The sequence below is a fragment of the Eretmochelys imbricata genome, chromosome 11, assembly GCF_965152235.1.
Source record: "Eretmochelys imbricata isolate rEreImb1 chromosome 11, rEreImb1.hap1, whole genome shotgun sequence".
NCBI classification, from domain to species: Eukaryota; Metazoa; Chordata; order Testudines; family Cheloniidae; genus Eretmochelys; species Eretmochelys imbricata.
Window position 1 is genome coordinate 14,996,264 of NC_135582.1, and position 6,000 is coordinate 15,002,263.

The following is a 6,000-nucleotide window of genomic DNA, read 5'->3' on the forward strand; positions in this document are numbered from 1 at the left end:
TGCTGCAAGAGGCTGGAGAGCCTGATTGAGCAAGACAGAGGGAAAGAGGGACCTGGCTAGTGGACCAGGTGAGCTAAGTGAAATCCCAATGGCATCCCAGAAGGGGGATCCAACCCTTTACACATCTTATTATTGCTTCAGAATTTATTTCTATCCTTTGCTTGTCTTGACAACTGTGTTTAGAGGACTCAAACTCTGACTGTTTCAGAAAGGAAGCTGCTACTTATGTTTTGTCTGTGCAGTCTTTCCTCAATGAGATGTCTTCATAAGAGGTTTTCTAGCTCTTCCATTTCTTTGTTTTATAACTTTACCAACCCTGCATGTTATTTCAGAATGCAAGCTTTCTTTGCCTTGCATCATTTTAATTTGAACTTCTCCAGTTCAAAAATTCTGAAGCCCTGAATTTCCAAAAGTGATTAATGAGTTTGGGTGCCTGTTTTTTTTTTATGTACAACTTGAAGCACTCTAGGTTTCACAAGTGCTGAGTAGTCACCCTCTGAAAAACCCAGCTTCTTTCAAGTTTCTGAAGATAAGTACCCAAAAATTGAAGCATGCAAAATCACTAGGCACTTCTGAAAATTTAGATCTATTAGAACTCTCCTTTGAAAAGCCATTAATATCTATTAAGAGTGACATTGATAGTATTTTTGGAGACAAGCTTGTCTTTTTGAAATGGATGAAGTGATATCTGTCTGACAGTATCAAATAGCAACTTGTATATTTTGCCTGCACACTTTCTAACATGTGAATTTCTTTTTTAATTCATCCTGCAAGATCGCTTCTTTGTTTTCTTTTATAATCATTTGGAAACTTAGTAAACCTCCATTTTATTGGAAACCATGATTGCAATGAGAAGTTATTCAATGCAAACAGCATTGAGAATCCCACTTCACCACCAAAAAAAAAACAAAACGAAATCATCATTGAGTGCTTGCTCATGTCGATTCCATTGTAGGTGTGTGTGCACCATATGCTCCACTGCCAGAAGTTTTCCCTCAGTGGTATCCATCGGGGACCAGCTCTGGCACCTCCTAAAGTGGTGTGCATATACACTGACATAAGGGGCGCCATCGGCTCCCTCTCACCCTCAGTTCCTTCTTACCGCCAGTGATGGTCCTGAAACATCTCCTTGCCTTGGGAAGCTTACTCCTCTCAACTGTGCCTAGTTGTGAACTTTCTGTATATAGTTGTTAGAAATTCTTAGTTTTGTAGTTCCCTTGTTTGTTAGTGTTTGTTAGTCCCGAGTGGGACTTAGCTTAGGGACTGGGCATGCCCTGGTCCCTGGGCTTCAAACCTTGTGACTGTTGCAAGAAACCCAGGCCAGTCAGTGATCCCCTTAGAAGCTGTTTGAAGTGCTTAGGGGAAACCCATGTTAGCGACAAGTGTCACATTTGTCAGAGCTTCAAACCGTGGACCAAAAAGGAGTGGGACGTTCATCTCCAAGCTCTTCTTATGGAGTCTGTACTTACACCGGCCCCAGAGCCGACCAGATCGGACTCTGTTCCTAGCACCACGGCCTCAGTGCAGAGTATGCTGCTGGCACCAACCTAAGACCAGCGCTGATCTCCGTCCCCGGAACTGGCTAAAGAGCAAAGAAAGGCTGGGAGGGGACGTATGTCCCATAAAGAGAAGGAGAGGGCCAGAGGAGAGCAAAGACCTGCGAGGGGCAGCTCTTCCCCTCCGGAAGGAGGTCAGGTTCCAACTCTCGCTGAGTGGTTGAGCCCACTCCAAGACCTGCCCACCACGCTGGGCAGTGGCAGAGGCACTCGGCACCTGGCAGTGCCATCCACGCTGGAGGCCGTCTGTTCCTGCCGGTGCTACCCATGCTAGTTATAGAGGTGCCCCATTCGAGGGGTAAACCTGCTTCCAATGGTCTCCATCAGTGCGGCACCGCTCTTCACCAGAGGGGGTGTCCCATCAGTGCTCACCTGAGCAGCACCACCAGCCCATGGATGCGGGTTGGCTTGCCTGCCAGAGTTCCCGGCATCAGTCCCCGGACTCCAGGCAGCATTCCTTGGATTTGAAGCAGCGATAAACAGTGCGCTGGCGCAAATTTGCAGGGGCACGACAGCAGTCTCCAGAGCCATGCTGCTGGGAGCACCCAAGCCGCTCTCCAAGCACATGGCACCCCTCCAGAGGGTTGAGACGCCGGTTCCTAGAGCCCGGTCACTGGTATAGTTCACCGTGAGAGTGTCAACAGTCCCTGTCACATCAGTCTACACTCTCACGTTCCTGCTCCCACTCAACAGAATGGCGTCACTCGCTAAGTGGAAGGTGTCGATAACCGGGGTACCATCTCTGATCTGCTGAATGCCGCTGCTGGTTGCTGACATCGCGGCACCGAGAGCCATCGCCCTCGTACAGATCCTCAGCAGAGCTTCAAGGCCAGAGCCAATGGGATTGGGGTAGACAGGAGGCTTTGGCACTGTCCTGGTCCCCCAGACATGTGTCCCCCTCCTTGGACTCTCACAGAGAAGAGGCGATCCTGCCTCAACCAAAACACAGTGTTTTAGGTAAAATATAAAATAGATTTATTAACTACAGAAAGTGATAGGCACAAAAGGTCAGAGATAGCTACCAACAAAAATAAAAAGTAAGCATGCAGTCTAAATCCTGAACCTTATTAGACAAAGCAGGATTTGGATCAAGCAGTTTTTCTCACCCCACTGGATGTTGCAGGTAGGTTACTGTCCTTAAAACACAGACTTTCCCTTAAAGCCTGGGACCAGTCTCCTCAGTCCAAGTCTTTGTCTTCCCAGTGTTCTTTTGCTTCCAGCATAAGTGGGGGAGGAGAATGGTAAAAGCATGATGTCACTGTCCCTTATTTTATACTCTTAGACTCATAGATATTAAGGTCAGAAGGGACCATTATGATCATCTAGTCTGACCTCCTGCACAATGCAGGCCACAGAATCTCACCCACCCATTCCTGCAATAGACCTCTCACCTATGTCTGAGCTATTGAAGTCCTCAAATCATGGTTTAAAGACTACAAGTGCAGAGAATCCTCCAGCAAGTGACCCGTGCCCCATGCTACAGAGGGAGGTGAAAAATCCCCAGGGCCTCTTCCAGTCTGCCCTGGAGGAAAATTCTTTCCCAACCCCAAATATGGTGATCAGCTGAACCCTGAGCATGTGGGCAAGATTCATCAGCCAGATACCCAGGAAAGAAGTCTCTGTAGTAACTCAAATCCCACCCCATCTAACTTCCCATCACAGGCCATTGGGCCTATTTACTATAAATAGTTAAAGATCAATTAATTGCAAAAATCATGTTATCCCATCATACCATCTCCTCCATAAACTTATTGAGTTTAATCTTAAAGCCAGATAGGTCTTTTGACCCCACTGCTTCCCTTGGAAGGCTATTCCAGAACTTCACTCATCTGATGGTTAGAAACCTTAGTCTAATTTCAAGTCTAAACTTCCCGATAGCCAGTTTATATTCATTTGTTCTTGTGTCCACATTGGTACTGAGCTTAAATAATTCCTCTCCCTCTCTGATATTTATCCCTCTGATATATTTATAGAGAGCAATCATATCTCCCCTCAACCTTCTTTTGGTTAGGCTAAACAAGCCAAGCTCCTTGATTCTCCTTTCATAAGACAGGTTTTCCATTCCTCGGATCATCCTAGTAGCCCTTCTCTGTACCTGTTCCAGTATGAATTCATCCTTTTTAAACATGGGAGACCAGAACTGCACACAGTATTCCAGGTGAGGTCTCACCAGTGCCTTGTATAACGGTACTAAAACCTCCTTATCTCTACTGGAAATACCTCTCCTGATGCATCCCAAGACTGCATTAGCTTTTTTCAAGGCTATATCACATTGGTGGCTCCTAGTCATCCTGTGGTCAACCAATACTCCAAGGTCCTTCTCCTCCTCCATTACTTCTAATTGATGCATCCCCGTCTTATAACTAAAATTCTTGTTATTAATCCCTAATTGCATGACCTTACACTTCTCACTATTAAATTTCATCCTGTTACTATTACTCCAGTTTACAAGGTCATCCAGATCCTCCTGTATGATATCCCGGTCCTTCTCTAAATTGGCAATACCTCCCAGCTTTGTATCATCTGCAAACTTTATTAGCACACTCCCACTTTTTGTGCCGAGGTCAGTAATAAAAAGATTAAATAAGATTGGTCCCAAAACCGATCCCTGAGGAACTCCACCAGTAACCTCCCTCCAGCCTGACAGTTTACCTTTCAGTAGGACCCACTGTAGTCTCCCCTTTAACCAATTCCTTATCCACCTTTCAATTTTCATACTGATCCCCATCTTTTCCAGTTTAACTAATAATTCCCCATGTGGCACCGTATCAAATGCCTTACTGAAATCTAGGTAAATTAGATCCACTGCGTTTCCTTTGTCTAAAAAATCTGTTACTTTCTCAAAGAAGGAGATCAGGTTGGTTTGGCACAATCTACTTTTTGTAAAACCATGTTATATTTTGTCCCATTTACCATTGACCTCAATGTCCTTAACTACTTTCTTCTTCAAATTTTTTTCCAAGACCTTGCATGCTACAGATGTCAAACTAACAGGCCTGTAGTTACCTGGATCACTTTTTTTTCCTTTCTTAAAAATAGGAACTATGTTAGCAATTCTCCAGTCATACAGTACAAGCCCTGAGTTTACAGATTCATTAAAAATTCTTGCAAATGGACTTGCAATTTCATGTGCCAATTCCTTTCATATTCTTGGATGAAGCTTATCTGGACCCCCCGATTTAGTCCCATTAAGCTGTTCGAGTTTCGCTTCTACCTCAGATATGGTAATATCTACCTCCAGATCCTCATTCCCATTTGTCATGCTACCATTATCCCTAAGATCCTCATTAGCCTTATTAAAGACTGAGGCAAAGTATTTGTTTAGATATTGGGCCATGCCTAGATTATCCTTAACCTCCACTCCATCTTCAGTGTTTAGTGGTCCCACTTCTTCTTTCTTTGTTTTTTTTCTTATTTATGTGGCTATAGAGCCTTTTACTATAGGTTTTAATTCCCTTTGCAGGGTCCAACTCTACTTGACTTTTAGCCTCTCTCACTTTATCCCTACGTGTTCTGACCTCAATAAGGTAGCTTTCCTTGCTGATCTCTCCCATCTTCCACTCCCTGTATGCTTTCTACTTTTTCTTAATCACCTCTCTGAGGTGCTTGCTCATTCAGCTTGGTCTACAACTCCTGCCTATGAATTTTCCCCCCTTTCTTGGGATGCAGGCTTCCGATAGCTTCTGCAGCTTTGACTTAAAGTAATCCCAGGCCTCCTTTGCCTTTAGATCCGTAAGTTCTTCAGTCCAATCCACTTTCTTAACTAATTTCTTTAATTTTTGAAAGTCAGCCTTTTTGAAATCAAAAACCCTAGTCGCAGATTTATTTTTGTTTATCCTTCCATTCAGTTTGAACTGAATTAGCTCATGATCACTTGAACCAACGTTGTTCCTACAACCATTTCTTCTGTGAGGTTGTCTCTACTCACCAAAACCAAATCTAAAATGGCATCCCCTCTAGTCGGTTCAGCAACTAATTGATGAAGGAATTCATCAGTTATCACATCTAGGAAAATCTGAGCCCTATTATTATTACTAGCACCGGTTCTCCAGACTATATCTGGGAAGTTAAAGTCTCCCGGTCCATGTCCCTGGAAAGAAACTAGCCCAGGCATTCCTGGTGTGTCACAGGGTTGAGCAATCCCCGTTATGTGGTGCTTCTCTTACAGAATTGTGAATCCGTTGTTTACAACTCTCCTACTGATTACTGGTCATTTAACACCCACCTGGGTGTGGGTCACCTCCTTTGTTGTCACTGGAGAACTAGCAAGGGCCAACTCCCAAACTTCCAACATATTTCAATAACAACCATACAGCAAAATCTCATAACTTCATGCACACCAATGATATACATATTTTGACAGAACAATGGGTTTCAGCAGAACATGACCTTTCATATGATCTCTTACATGGCATGCTTGGTATGAAATATCACAACCATATAT